Source organism: Astyanax mexicanus, chromosome 5, assembly GCF_023375975.1.
Source record: "Astyanax mexicanus isolate ESR-SI-001 chromosome 5, AstMex3_surface, whole genome shotgun sequence".
In the NCBI taxonomy this organism is placed as follows: domain Eukaryota; kingdom Metazoa; phylum Chordata; class Actinopteri; order Characiformes; family Acestrorhamphidae; genus Astyanax; species Astyanax mexicanus.
This window is the reverse complement of record NC_064412.1, coordinates 13307618-13324864: the sequence shown is the minus strand read 5'-3', so window position 1 is coordinate 13324864 and position 17247 is coordinate 13307618.

Sequence of the window (17247 nt, the reverse complement as noted above, 5' to 3'; positions counted from 1 at the left end):
TCACTGTGGCATCATTTCCACAAGCTTCTGCAATGTTACAGCATTTATTTCTATCTAGAGTTATACATAAATTTCTCTCCAAGATCTTATATTAATTGTGCTAGATTAGCAGAACTGCACAAAGTCTTCTCCAGCACATACCAAAGATTCTTAATTAGGTTAAGGTCTGGACTCTTTGGTGACCTAAGCATGTGTGAAAATGTTGAGTTCATGCTCCCTGAATCACTCTTTCACAATCTGAGCCCATGAATCTTGGCATTGTCAGCTTGGAATATGCCCGTGCCATCATTGAATAAAAAAAAACTCATGGTTAATTTATGGTCAGTATATCCCTGAGTTCTAGGGCTGTTAATCTATTATTTGATTTCACCAAGCATTTAAGTGATCGCCGATCACTATCTTTTAATATTTTTCTGACCACATTCCTTCCTTGAACATGATGTTTCTCCACTGTTTTTCCACTATTTCACAATGCACTGGATAGTCCTTAATCCAATTTTTTTTGTAGTTTCAGCAGGACGCATGACAATAATTTTACCCTTCTGAAACAGATTAACATCTTTTCTACAACAGTCTTTCCACATGGTTGTTTGACAAATTAAATAGTACTCATTGCTTCAGTTTAAAGAGTTAAATTCAAGCCCCCCTCATTGTCATGAACTAATAATGAGACATAATAAGTGTGATCATGATAACACCTATATAGTACTTATTATTTTTCTATTATTTCTATTACTATGGCACATCAGTCCCTTTTATACTCAATGTCATTGCACGTTGAACTTTGCTATGTTAATTATGTAATGACCATTAGCAACATCTTCCTCACTGCTCCGTTTACAGATAGATCTTTAACCTTGTATAGAAAGCTTTTTACACCCTTATACATTTTGTATTCTTATGTGTTTTAATTTATGTTTAAATAGGTTTCTTATTGTATTGTGTTGTTGCTGCTGGATGCCTAAATTTCCTTCGGGATAAATAAAGTATCTATCTATATATTCTCTTAAAGTAAAGAAGAATCTCAGAAAGTGTCTTACATGAAAATATTTTAAGAAAAACATTGTTGCACTGATTATGGTTTGGAATTCCAAAATTTTCCGAATTCCGAATTTTATATTTCAATATATTAAAAAATATCATATATAATATTTTGAGCTATTCTCAAAAGTGAATTCTGCTAGTGTGGCCCCTTCAGGCAAACAGCCTTGAACATAATGACCTAAAACAAACGTAAATAATCCAAGTTTGCCCCCCAAAATATAGTATAAGTATAGTATAGTAAGTCTATGTTGCAAAAAAAAAACAAAACAGCAAATACAACATTTGTTTAAGGTATTGATGAAAAACTGGGGAAATCTAACAGAAAACTGTTCAAAACATTCAGATTTGTGCTAAAGCAAACTATAAGATCATATCATTGCTGTCCAATCTCCAAAACAGCAACTTTAGTGGAAAGAGATAAAACCTTCCTTATTTTTAATTATAGTCAATTTTTCACAATTGTCTGCGAGTGCAGTTAGTGGACATAATTGAATTGTAACATAATATAATTCATGCATATTGCTTACAAGCTGAAATCATGTTGGATTTAATTGTATTTGCTTTTTCATGTTGATAAATAATGAGAACTGTGTGTGTGTATGCTAACTGAACTCAGCTAGTAAACTTTTCATATTTCAGTGAAAATTATTGCATTCCTTTGACCTTGGCAGACCAGTCTAAACATGCTTAAAGGACTCTGCACTCTAGCCTGCTCCTCTCATTGACTAGAGAAAGATTAATCATAAACCACAGCATATTGCAAAAGTTCACTTCAGTAATTACAGACTAATGGTTTCTGAAGGGACTCACCATATTTACTTCTTAATCTGAGATTATAGCACACTACTCCAATAACAGGTGTTTTACAAAAGTTTGGAGACACATTAGAGCTGTTACATTAACTTAAATATTAAAATTTTATAAATGATAAAATATTAAGGCTACTGGTTCTGACAGTGCAAAATCCTGGACATATTAAAGCCAGGCCATTGCCCTGACCTCTCTAACAGTTAACGATTAACAGCTCTGATGTCAGTTTACCATCACCAGACAGTAATTTAAAATCTATAAAAATAGAGATGGTAGATACACTGTTATTTAATCAGGTGTTTAAAGAGATTTCTGATTACAGATTTTTCATCCTGCATAAACTCATCTTAGAGAGGTACACACCACCAACCCCACCAACAAGTGACCTCTATACTGCAAACATATATTTATATATCTATTCAGAAATTCTCCTTCTGTTATCACTAAAAGTAATAAAAGCATGTCATTGCTGTCCAATGAAAAACATATACAGTAGTGTGCAAAAGTTTTAGGCACCAAAGCAAATTACACTAATCTATTTATCTCAGCAATATGAGTGTTTTTACCTGAAAAAAGCACCACATATGATTTGAACAGATGCAAATAAACATACATACAGTAACATGTAACAAGGAATTATGTTATATCCTGTGAGCCAAGCTGTAGAACAAAGTGTAGTTCCAGATTTCTCCTGGATGCTCCTCAGCCAGCATGTGTATATGTTCAGTTCCGTTAGCAGCTCACCTGATTTACCAAAGATACCAATTTACCAAACCAGGTGTTTACCAAACTCAGATGAGGAGAGATTAGTTGATGTTTTAAGGAAAACTGTGCTGTAAAAGCTCTGCTTTTTGTAAAATATCTGTTTGTATTTATTGTAATGCTAGTGTTTTACTAAGCTAATAAACACTTACTTTACAGAAGTAAGTACAAAAGCTTTTTCTTTACTGAAATTCCCACAGGTGCCTAAAATTTTGCACAATACTGTATATCCAAAACAGTTTTACAGGAGAGCGATGAAACATTCTTAACTTCCAATGAAAAGCAAAGAGTATATTTCAGGTCATTTTGGAGATTTTCTATTGCTCTATTCATCAAGAAAGTTTGATAGAGTGTTAAGGACAGTTTGTGTGTTTGAATAATATAGCAAAATAAAAATCAACAAAAATGGAAATACTTTTTTTAATGCACAGAGACGATATATAGCATACATCTCTGATATTTTTCTTATGTTACACTTTTTTATGTACACTTAAACTGCAAATTGGAATTAAAAAAATTATATTATGTATTTATGTTATATTATATTACTTTTTTTGTATTTTATTATAACTTCAGGCAAGTCAGCAAAAAAGTTTGGCTTCATCATGAAGGCCTTTTTTATATTTCCTGTTTTAAAACTTCCCACCATGCAGCTGCACAAGTAAACTGAACTGAGGCACTATGATATAATAAGGTTGAGTATAAATCCCACCCACAGAGCAAACTGACTGGTCCACTTAGAAAAAGGAAGATCAATAATGACACACTCAATGGTACATTCTCACTTTGTCTGTTACTCGCCCGCTACGTCTCAATCGATCGCTCCTAAGATGTTTGCAAGCAATGTCCTTACAATCCTGCTACTCACAGGAGAAGTGGGATGTCTTTCATTATCCCAAATCACTTGCTTATGTTTCTTCTAGCATTGAACAGCTCAAAAAAAAAAATTCACTTTTAAAAAGTAATGCTAATAATAGCAGCTTTTATAATCTCTTCTCTCCAACACTGTCAGACAATCGTGAACATACTGGACTACCTCACCTAAATACCAAACTGAAGCTAAAATTCTGAATAAATTGAAAGTCTGTCTTATAAGATACATTGTTTTTGTTACAGTGTTAAAACTCTGTTATAGTATGTGATTTCTTCAAGCACTTCCATAAAATAAAATCAGTTTGTTTTATTTGGAGACAAAATAACAATGATGTAAAAAGGCTTTCTGCACATTTTACAAACCACAAATAAAGTCACATATGTACTATTTATACATCAGAAAACACCATATAATCATCAGAAAATGACAATTTAATGCATTAAGCATAATCCAAATCACAACACAATAAAAAGACGAATAAATTAAAGTTTATCTATAAAGGGCTGAGGGGAGAACAGGAGAAAATATAGCTCTGGAAAAAAAATTAAGAGACCAAGTTTCTCTGATTTTGCTATTTATAGGTATATTTTTGATTAAAATGAACATTATTGTTTTATTCTATAAACTACAGACAACATTTCTCCCAAATTCCACATAAAAATATTGTAATTTAGAGCATTTATTTTCAGGAAGTGAGAAATGGCTGAAATAACATAACAATAAGAGTTCAGAAATCAATATTTGGTGGAATAAACCTGTTTTTTAATCACAATTTTCATGCATCTTGGCATGTTTGTCTGTATATAGCTGTATATAGCTGAATTATAGCTGTATCTATAATTCTCTTCATAACTGGGAAAACACAAAAATGTGCAGAGCAGTGGGCTTCCAGGACCAGGGTTGGGGACCACTGATCTAGACTACTCTTTTTGACCACAGTGTGGTGCTACTGGAATACAAATAGCCATAACTCTCGCGCTCCTCTCAGAATTCAGAGTGCAAGGTCAATGAAGTGCTATGAAGCCAGCTGACTCGAGTTCAGCACCCTGACTCTTCAGCTCAGTCTCTTCACATCTGCTTTTAACTTCCCTCAGACTTAAAGCCCACATCTGATAAATGACCAACAAGCCCTTCCACACACACTTCTGCTACTGAACCAACCTCAACTATGAATCACCTCCATACTGAAAGTATTAACACTGATCCATTTACTGTACATACTGAAATAATGAACACTGTAAATGTTCATACTACAATGTGATAGCAGTGATTCATATTTTAATAAAGTATTCATTCTGTATAATTAACAAAACTAAAACACATAATACTGATGTATGTTTTTATTCTGATATTGAAGGAATAAACATGCATGTGTGCATGTATAAACACACATGTATACAAGCACAAACACACACACACACACACACTTACACGCACATACTCAAGTGTTAGCCCAACTTGTGCATGTGCATCTGTTCCAATGTGACACATGTACTGAATTAAGTTTGAAAGATCGTAAAGGAGCACTAATAAGAAACCTAAAATATCATATTAATAAAGACATCAGAAATATTTATTTTGTACAAGAAGGTTTTGACTTTATGAGGGGGCAAACACACACACACACACACACACAAGCACACTCATGCATAGGTTAATTATAGGTTGTTGGCTTGTGTTCATTCTTATGAAAGCCAAAGTATTTTTATACAGGATACTTTCAGTACGTCAGTGGGCACCTACAGCTTTTATAAACACACACACACACACACACACACACGTCTAAATATATCACACATAAGCTACATTGTATGTCTTTGCCAAAAACACAAACTGAACTTAACAATGTCATAGCAGACCAAGCCCTCTCTGACAGAGGAGAACTGAAGTGGTGCCAGTAAGAAATCGTCTGAAACACGGCCCACTGTTGGCTGTATTTACAGGTTTAAAAATAATACCCACTGTCATTCGAATTAATCGGAGGTCAGGACCCAGGATCTCAAACCACATGACCAGGCTGATGTAATAAAAGTTAACAATACAAATTACAGAACATAAAGAAAGAGGGAGAACCTTAGTATCCTTCAAACAACAATGGTAATAATATTAATTGCATTTGCTTTTCTTGAAGGAAATACCAGTTGAATAATCTTACACATTAGGAAGAAATTGAATACAGATAGATTGATAAATAGACAGACAGACAGACAGATACACATAACAAAGATTTTATGAATGTTATTGATCCTAGTAAAAGAAGAATAAGCAGAAGATGCCAATGGACAACAATACAGTGGTGAGTTATGGCAGTTTGGGGATTTGAATGGGATTGGCCCATTCTACAGCTCTGTTGGATTCCTTTGGGTTTTGTTTTAAAAGAGAACTTACCCTAGAGAAAACATTTTATATTACTATTGTGTTATAGTTTTATAACCAAGTTGTTACTACCATTGGTACCATTTTTCTAGTATTGTGCTGTTTCATGTTCCTTAAATTTTAAATTAAATTTGTTTTTATTTGTTATTACTATTTATTTTTAAGTTCAGTGTTGTTACAACGCAATTATAATTGTGCCATTACTGTGCTATAGCTGTAATTATTATTCCATCATTACAATTTTATCACTGTTGTGCTTATTGCAATGTTATTACTTTTGTGTTATTACAATGCTGTTAGAATTATTACAACAATAGATTGAGATGATTAATTTTACGTTTTTGAACACATCCGCAATATCACTAAGTAAGAGTGGAAAAGACCATACAGGCAAAGAGAAACGAGATGATGCAGAGATGGTCCATGCTCAATGGTGCCACTGGAGAAAAAAAATATTTCCTCAGTGTTTTTGCAGGGTTTTGTGGTTCCAGTAGTAGCAGTGTGAGAATTCTATAGTAAATAGTAGCTTGAAAGACAAAGCTTTTACATTTGTAATCACTTATTCACTTTGTTATTATACAAACAAATAAAGAAAATGCATAACCCTGCTAATGATGGAAAAGGTTTCAGATGAATAAAGCCTGTCCAGCTCAGAGGAACACACACTAGCCTCCCTGTGAGCTTCTTGTCCTGGTGTGTGCACGTCTGAGTGCACAGCAATAAGCCACTCGTTCAGAGCCTGAAATAAAAACCCCAGGTTACTCCTTAAGCTTACTTTCAGCCAGACCGGCCAGTTCAGAACCAGTTTGTTCTGCCTTACTCTGCTCTGTTTGTGTGTGTATGTGTGTGTATATGTGTGCAGCCGCCTTAAGTTTCTGACCTCATCCTCTGTCGCCACAGACTAACACACACCCAAGCTCTGAGTCTGCCTGCACTCAGATGTTTATTAATGCTCCGTTCTCTGGTGCCTTTGGTGTGATAAAGTGAACTACTGAGGCTGAAGAATCTGAAGAATTCTCAAGAATGGTCCAAAAGGTTTTCCTGTTTTAGCCAAGAAAGACATATTTGCATACCGTTCATTGAATTTATCTGACAGCACTTCTTAAAACTGGCGAAATGGAAGAATTAGGCATAGCCAGACTAACCCACCTGTATTAAACGCTAGCTCTTATTTATCTGTCTGCGTGCCTTGGCCACAATGACTACGAACCAACTTGGACAGTCATTACCCTGTGAAACACAGATTCACTTATAATACAACCACTATATATGTCTACTATTAACTAACTCCAAAAACATCACAGAACTAAAAGGTCATTTAATCTTCTGTACCAGTTTCCTAAAACAATCTGTGTTAAATTTGTGCGAACTCTAAAATATTGTATCAAATCTAGCTTGCTTTTCTTATATAACTGACATAAAATAAGCAGGAGTTAGCCTAATAGTATGTAGAAATTGATGACTTGTTAACTGCATTTAACCACAGTGCTGCCTCTGAGAATGTCTAATAAATGACCACATAGAAACCCACATTCCCATAACTAGAGTCTGTTGAAACCGGATTGGAACTGAAGATCAGAAGTTCATTCCTATCTTGGCAACCTGCTCTTGCATCTTCACAGCATAAATGCACAGGTCAGTTTCCTTTGCTAAAAAGCGCAGAAGTGCTGCACTGTTAAAATAGCAATCCTCCAAAGGCAGAACACACCTGGGAATGGCAAGTGACACACTGATTGTCTTTTTTCAGGTTACGCCCAAAACTCACTCATGATTAATAAAGAGAATAAGAACATGCCTTTTGCGAGTTTCAAGCTATGAAGGCAGCTTTTTTGCGTCATCATGATACCATACACACACTGACATGGCCTTAATGTGGTAGCTGTGTGGTGTGTAGTTTACAGCTCACCTATAGATTGCCAAAATAGGGCTCGGAATGTCCTAAATTTGCTTTGAATTTACTTTATTCAGATGTGCCAATTCCACATGAATAACACAGAGAACCAATGTACACATTTGAGTTAATTAATGCACTGTTTTACATGTTTTTCAGTGGCTTGCTTTAATTTACAAGACTACATTCTCCCCCAGACTGGGTAGACATAATGTCCAGCCAGTGGCAGAATTCATTGCCTTCTGGACTCCCACTCTGTTGCCTCTGCCAGGGATGATCTAAAGGCAGCGCTGTTCAGTTTGGCTGTGGATTTCAGGAACTCATCATGTTTGTTCAAGCAAAAGTCCAGACCCTGTTCTCAGCACAGTAAGACTGTGAAGGAAGGAATTGTGGTACTTCCCTCCACACATGGTCTACAAGTGTTATGGCATTTTTATTCACTAAGACACGCTGAGGGGGCCAGGCAAACTGAGAGGCCTATTTACAGCCTATGTGCAATGTCTTTCCACCCCCACCCTATAAAAGTATTCTTCTCCTTAACCCCTTAAATCATGAGGGCCTGGATGTAGTTCCACACTTTAGAAACTGACCGGTGCTTAGCGTCATCAGAATTTACTTAAATTACAAATTTAAAAATTCTCTCACTGAATGATTGTACAAAAAAGATTTAGAGAAAAAAAACATTGAAACAACATGAAGCAACTCCCAGCACTGGTCTATAAATATAATTAAAGAGGGTTTTCCAGAAAAAAGATTAAGTCTAGTCTTGGACTATATATATATATATATATATATATATATATATATATAATTTTTTTCCCATTTTCTGCCCAATTTACACGGCCACAATGTGTTACCCAACACACACATTAGGACCCCTCTATCACTAGTGATGCCCCAAGGAGGGTGAAGACTAGCACATGCCTCCTCGATACATTTGAAGCCTCTTTTTGAACTGCTGCTGATTCAGAATTGCTAAGCAGCATCCCAGCGCACTTAGAGGAAAGCACAGCGAATTGGTTCCGATCTGCTCACAGATGCCCTGTTCTGATCGACATCACCCTTTGGACTGATGTGGGGAGAGAGTGCAAGGCCAATTGTGCTCTCTCGGGGCTCCGGTAGCCGATGGCAAACTACATGAACAGGATTCGAACCAGCCATCCCCTGATGATAGTTACAGCCTGTTGGACCACTCGGAGCCCCAAATAAAGATTTTTTAACGTTTTATTTAAACAATAACCTTTCATTTACTCAGTTGGTCATTATATATTACATAGGTTTAACAATTGGTTATTTAGTAAATATACGCTTAATCACAGAAACATTTGAACATTTGTTTTAATATTTTTATTCGTGGTATACGAAGATTGAACACTATAGCAACAGGCAGATACACGATCATGATACAAGACCCTCAGCAAAACAGAATAAAAGTAACTTGCTCTTATGGCCTACAACACTGAGGCCTGAAAGGTACCTAATATATAAAACATGTACCGCACCTGGAGAATGTAGCATCTGGTAACAGAAAATACACTGATGGTAGGTAAGAGGAAGACACGCCCAATATGCCCGCCCAATATGGTGCCAGGAGCCAATGGGAACAAACCAACACTGAGTATAGAGCCTCAGTGCATGTGTAGTATAGTTTAAAGTTATTCGATGTTGCCAAAGGTTTGTGGAAGATCCACTATTTAATTCAATGTCTTCCAGAATGAAGAGTATTCAAAATGAGTATTAAAGTAACATTCTGTGCTCTTTTGAGAAGGCTTTCACAAGATTTTTAGAACATTGCTGTGAGAAGCTGATTGCATTTACTCACAATTCAGCAATAGATGATGTCAAGTAGGATGTAGGATCACAATAAATGCTGCAGATTATCTTTAAAAAGTACTGGATGGAGCTTAGTCTTTTCAGAGAATGCAGTTCCAATGCATGGGTTCAAGTGCAGCTACTCCAGAGTGAATTACTCATGACTGCGTTATTAGCTCATAGCATGATCTTTAGAATCTCTCTCTCTCTCTCTCTCTCTCTCACTCTCTCTCTTTCTCTCACACACACACACTCATTAATCTTGCGCTGCATTTTTAATTGGACTTATAACTTATTACTTTCAAAAGTCAGCTTAATGTCAATAGTAATGTAAAAGAAAAATAAATATGATGCACGCACACGTGTGCACACTCTGCAGGTGGTGGCGCTATTTAAAGCATTTTTAATCCTCCCTTCCTGTGATGAAGCTCTTCTCTCATATCATAAATCATTTCAGAGTGTTAAGCTGCAAGCTTAAACCACATACACACACACACACACACACACACACACACACACACACACACACACACACACACACACACACACACACACACACACACACACACACACAATCACACACAGTCCCACACAGACATGATGAGCATGAAGGAGCGAAGAAAGTGACCTACTACTAAAAGAATGTTGTTTACATTCATAATCTGTTTTAGAGGCAGTTATATAAAGCTTATCTCACAAGGAGAATACATTTCTACTCCAGTCAACATGTTGCAGTTGTCTATGTTTTATGCATTTTTTTCTATCCACATTGAAGGTTTAAAAAAAAATAGCATTTGTAACAAAAGCTCTATTTTTTCATAAATACAAGGTAGTTGGAAGGGCTTTGTTACATAACAAAACGGAACGCCATTTCCATCCATTTGTAATATGGTATTAAAAACGTATCGACTTTCAGAAAATATATTTTAGGGCTTTAATTCCATTATAAGAGAAAGAAATGTGTGTAATTTATATAAAATAACCAAACTTGCTTTAAACAAACAGGCTATTTAAGGTTTGGGAATGAAAGTGTTCAGATCATGGTCAAAACAAAACTGACAGCTTCCTGAATAAAAAAGGTTTTACAAACGTTTTTTTGTGAGTATATATTTGGCATTATAGAATGCAGTACTATTCAAAAAGTGCCATAAGTACATTGGTTTGGTTCGCTCTCAAGCCCTGTATGGATTTGTTAAAATGTACCAGGGAGACTCTAGTGGCAAACGTCCAGTAGGAAAAACTTCAATCTCAATGATTTTAACAAGGTGGTTTACATCAAATAATGTACATTTTTTTAATTCTCTGGTGAAAGCCCAGCTCTGTAACACGTTGAACCATGACAAGCCTGCCCCGTTCAACAGGTCAGACCAAGCAAGACCAAGCAAAATATCTGAAACATCTGAAACCAGCTGAGAAAGCAAGAGGTCTTACAAAGACAGGTGGAATCTAATAATTGGTCGAGATATGAGTGATGTGCATTTGAATCTCCTGTTAGAACTTGCACTGAAGCTTTCACTTCTGTAGGCAACTCACCTGAGCTACTTTAAAGGGGCCCCGGCTCCCAGAATGTCAAAGTGTGCTTACCTCGGCACATTTAAACACAGTTTGGTACATGGAAGTGTCACACAGTGGACCTCAAACACTGCTGTGTATTCTTTAAAAAAGGCCAAAACAATGATGGGAAAGAGCCCAAGGTAAGCTGAGAAGACATTGCACTGCTAAAAGCTAACCAGCCAATAAATGCTAAAAGAAGGTATTTTTTCATGTTTTTCCCCATGAGCCCACTCTTAATGGAAAATCAACATGTTTCAGTCTGAGGAAATATTACAGGGTTGTAAATATTTTTGTACAACTGTCTCTGGAGATTTTTCAACCACATTTTTACTATTTATACTTTACAGCCAAAAAAACACTAGGTAATAATCATTTAATAATCAAACTAACATATTTCCAGCATAGGTTGGTAATGCTGGAAAGGTCTCTATTAATACTTTTGTAAACAGTATTTATTTGGACAGTATATCTACTCATCTTTATTAATAATTTATTAATATTAATGTTAATATTAATATTTATGTTTATTTTAAATCAGACCCTGGTACTACTCCTAACACTGTTGGGTTTCACCATATTCATCTGTGGCAGATGACAGTGGAAGTGATTTCATCCCCCATGATAATAATAATAAATCCTATTGTTGGCTAATCTCCATCCTCTTTAATTATATTTCTAGTAACTCAGGGAGGACACTATGTACCTCAGTCCAGTGCTGGGAGTTGCTTCATGTTATTAGTCTCACAGGGAAACTTTGGGAGAAACTGAACTGTATATGGGTCAGAGTGTTTGTGGTAAAAAAAGAAGACAGCAACTCTTCAAAGCTGCAGGAGCTGCTTTAACGTTTTTTCCTTCGACTTTTAAGGATTACACACACATTTACACACACATATTTGTCAGCTCCCCCCCTCCCATTTACTCACACATAAGGATTTTACTATATTTACTATAAATGTAATATATATATATGTTTAAACCACAACCTTTTTAGAATACAGGCCATAGGCCTCATTCCTCAATAATTTACTATATATGTAATATATATGTTAAAACCACAAGCTTGTTAGCATACAGGCTATAGGCCTCATTTCACATTAGTACAGTAGCATTAGCATGCCGGATAAGAGCCTCGTCTGACAACACTACAACCACTAACATAGAGATATTATGTTAACATACAGAAATAGATTAACAGACAGATAAAGTAAGCTGATGTCACATTTTAGGGCGTAGCACCTTCAGAGGAAAGCATGAGCAAACCAACTCCGATATATCAGCTAACAGACACCTGTGCTGACTGAGAGTGATATGGGAAAAGAGTGTCATCTGCCCAGCCAGAGAGATCATGGCCAATTGTGCTCTCTCGGACTCCGGCTGCAGGTGGCAAGCAGCATGACCAATTATTCGAACTGGTGATTCTTGGATCGTAGCGGCACCTTGGTCCGCTGGACCACTTTGTTTGATGTTGTTTGTTCACTTGCAGAACTTGATATTTTTGACTTTGGCTGTGAAACACTGAAACTCTGAAACAGATATACCTCCCTATCCAGCCAGCACAAGCAAACATGCACACATACACACATACACACACACACACACACAGCCCTAAATAGCACCTCCGGCCTGTGCTCAAAACAGTGAGCACTGAACAGCCCCAGGGGCTCAGTCACTTCTCTGCTCAAACACACCAGATTCAACTCAGCAATCACCAAGCTATGTTCAACATTATGTCCTATCACTCTATCAGCTCATTCTAACCTCACAACAAACTGCACACAAGTAGAGTTAAAATACTCTTAAATAAAAAGAGTTTTAGGTCAATTGCAGAAACTATCCACCTCCTCTGACACAAATAAAATGTCAGTTACCACCACTGATTTAGCTTCACTGGGTATCCATCACACTCTGAGGAAAGTGCAGCACCCCAGTTCCGATACATCAGCCAACAGACGCCTGTTCTGACCAACATCATTTTGATAGGATATGGGGAAAGAGCACCAACTAACCACCAAATTAAAAACAGGTCAATTGTCCTCTCTCGGACTCCGGCTGCTGATAGCACTGGAAAGGTTGTTAAACATACACTCAAGTCCAAGTCCACAGACTTCTTACACTCACAAAGCCTTATTAGGAGCACCACATTAACGCTAGGCAAGGTCTTTCCTTGCTCTCAAAACAGCTTCTGTTCCACAAGATGGAAACATTACTTTCAGATTCTTCTCCATTCTGTAATGATTCCATCACCTGATTCCGGCAAAACATTTACACTGCAAATAGCCCACCCTACCACTTCCCCACAAAGCTTCTATTGGATTCAAATCAATTTAGTGTTTATGAAACCAGTTTAAATCCAAGAAACATTGTTGACAATTTGTTATGAAAACCACACACCAATTTTAGGTTTGGACTTCTGTAGGAATAAAAAAAATAAAAACAGATGATACTGTTTTTTTTTTAAGTGTGTCAGATGGTGTAATATCCATTACGGTGAGCCATATCAATGGGGGTACTGGGGATTTAATCCATGCCAGTAAAATCATGTGCTAATGCTGTTAGATCACCACCCACTCTGTTTAATTCTAAATCTATAAAAACTCTCTTTATATGAGATGACAAGATAATTTAAATGGTTATTTTGGACAGTTTTTAAAAGTGTATTCCTAGCAGTTAAAGGAACAGTAAAAGCAGAGTGTAAATTCTTAAGTCACTGTTACTTTCTTGAACAGCTCATAATCAGCATGGCTAAAGAGGATATAGAGCAGCTCTGACTAGAAGATAGCATTTTATGAAATAAATCACAGAATGGTTGTGCAGCTGAATTAAAGGGAATGAGGGATGAAAAAAGATGAACAGATGAATGCGGGTCAGTGTGGCCGTAGATTAGAACTCAGTTATCTTTCCTAATGGGCTACAAACAAGTGGGTGGCTGATAGGACACAGAAACTATGGCTTGGCTGCATATTAAAATGAATGGGTATGAATGGGAGGAAAGAGGGATAAGTGTGGGTCAAAAAGAAGCAGGTTATGCAGGTGCCTTCTGAGTACAGGGGAGACAAAAATGAGTGGGAGTGAATGGGAGGAACGAGTATGGGTCAAAACCGCTTGTTCTTGGGAGCCTGCCCTGAGATCCTACTTTGCACCTTATTTATTTTTATTGGTAAAAATTGTATTAGCCAAGTTTTGACATTAAAATAGCATCCTATCAAAAATGAACAATCTGGAGTTGGAAGGATGTTAATATCTTAAAAGCTGTGGAACGAGTCCTAAAACAATGGAGCAGCAGTGCAGTTTGCTGAGGAAGATAAGGAACAGGAGTGCAGATTGTTGCTGCAGGATAGATGTATGTAGATAGATGTATGTATGCAGGTCTCTGGAGGTATTTATGAAGCAGAAAGAAGAACTGAACATTTGTGTCCAATTTGGTCATATTGGTTTGCCTGTGAGCTATGAGCAGATTTACTGTCACCTCCAACAGGAAGGAGATCTACTACAGGAATGTGTGTGTGTGTGCCTATTAGGAAATTGGAATAATGGTTTGAGTGAAACAGAAGTAAAATAAGACACTCACTTGCATAAATCATAACACTTCACCTGAAAAGACAGGGCCAGTCACCGCTGCATAATTTAGCTTTTTTTCTTCTGTGGACAATTCTTCTGTCTGGCCCATCATGAGGACAGGCCTGCATTTCCAACACTGCCATTTTCAGCCCACTCTTCTCCCCACCTCCCAACTGCCTGGACAAAATCGGCAAAAGAAATAACAGTATTTAAAGAATTCGCAGAAATGTTTTGGACAGAACTCATTGTTTTCAGTTGATTTAGTTTCAGATATGCACAGACACGTTCTAGTTCACACTCCAAACCTCATGTTCTCATGGTTTTGGTTTTAAAACTGCTGAAAACCATAAAACCATGGCCTTAGTCTGGGTGTTGGCCTGTCCACAAGTGTTTTTGATCTTAACATACGGCCTCAAGCTCTGTAGGGACCAATGCTCCTATGAGGATTTTACTGACAATATAAATAAAAAGGGAACAAAATGATGCACAACAGGGAATAACAGAGGATTACAGGGTTCAAGGTTTGCAAAATGTCAACCATATTAAACAAATCCCACCTTTGACCTGAGTAATTTTTATTTCTTGAGAATGAACACACACACAGATACACAATTAAATTTCCATCTGAGCAAAGGTAGTCATGTTCTTATGTCAGGCCTTAGGAATGATGCGAGAAATGGAAAAAAACATAAAAAAGACTAATCTTAGAGGCAGGAATTCACATACCTATTTAACCCCTACCTAACTGGAAAATTTTGCTGCAAAACACTCCAGCAGTCATGTGGCTGCTTCTTTTTGGCTGAATACAACACACACACACACACACATTGTACATTTCAGCTGAGCTGTCTGACTCCTTGCTCACAACAGCTAAACCACAAAGCATTTCACATCCAAACACACAATTTGCTGTGTTTATTATTCTCAGAGGGAGCACTCTGTGAGTGTGACATATATGATGCATTAGAATGTGTATAAAGTGAAAATGTAAGTGTATTAAAGACAAATCAGTAAACCAACAAAACCACCAGCATAATATTGTATAGGTTCCCCTATTGTTCCATCACAACTCTCACCCAAAAACACATGGACTCCACAAGACACAGCCGGTCATTCATTTTTAAGGCATGAATCGGATCAGACAGGCTTACTTTTTTATTCCTATAGGCAGTGCCAATTCACATGTAAAATTAACTAGTTTAATGTTTAGTTCATACTAATTTAAATGAACAAGTTCACGTTCCTTTTTTTCCCTCAATAAATATTATTTATTAGAACCCCATTCTACCCACCCATAACCAGCCCATAATCATTGTTACTTCCAAAATAAATATATTATCACATACTATGCTAAGACTGAGAATATATTTCAACGCTTAAACAGTGTATCATATATCATATTACAAGCAAGCTATATATATGTGTATCAAAATGAGGGTTTATATAACTTTAAAACTTGCACTTAATTTCTTAACACAGAACAACATCAAATGTTTCAGCACCACAGACATAATTTGTAAAACGTTTAAACTCTAGTTATAAACCTTTTAAGCTCAGTGCTCTGACTGTAAATGTAACCATCATCAGTTCACCAACCAGTCAGCACACAGTAGCAGTAATGCTACTGCCTAAAACATATAGTCGTAGTCTGGCGCTGTGAGAGACGGCTGCCTCTCCAGTAGTTTGCCCTAATTTCCCTGAGGGAACCTCCCAAAGGGATCAATAAAGTTCTATCTATCTATCTATCTATCTATCTATCTATCTATCTATCTATCTATCTATCTATCTATCTATCTATTAACTAAAGAAAAAATTAAAATCATATAAATATAAAAACAAAATATATCATTCTACTTACTACCATTAAAGGAAAATCCTGGTCAAGAGGATAGTTAAGCAACTGTTTTTGAGTTTTAGACGTTTAGCTCCATTCACCCCCATTCATTTCATTCATCCCTATTCATTTAATTCACACCCATTCATTTTGGACTCCCTCGCGGGCTCCCTCTAGCGGTTTGAAATTATTATTTATTTTATTTATTCATTTATTTATTTATTTATTTTTCCGTTAATCAAGTTTTGGGGTTTAATAAAAATGTTAAATATGTGCACTTCAGTGCACCATATGACTTCATTAATCACAAATGTGATTAATGTGAGTGTCATAAAGTTATCCAAAAGCAGTGTGTAAGACTGGTGGAGGAAAACATGCCAAGATGCATAAAAACAGGGTTATTCCATCAAATATTGATTTCTGAACTTAGAAAACTTTATTATATGAACTTGTTTTCTTTGCATTATTTGAGGTTATTTCAGCCCTTTCCCATTTAAATACTCTTAATGACAATATTTTTTTTGGAATTTTAGAGAAATGTTGTAGGTAGTTTATAGAACAAAAACAACAATGTTAATTTTAACTAAACATATAACGTATATATTTTATAACGTATAAATAAATGCATTCACAAAACAAACCGGTTATTTCAGGCCAAAAAAAAAAAACAGGTGATCTGAATAGGTGCAGCACACATTTTGACCTTTGACCTTACGTTAATTTCCTGTTAAC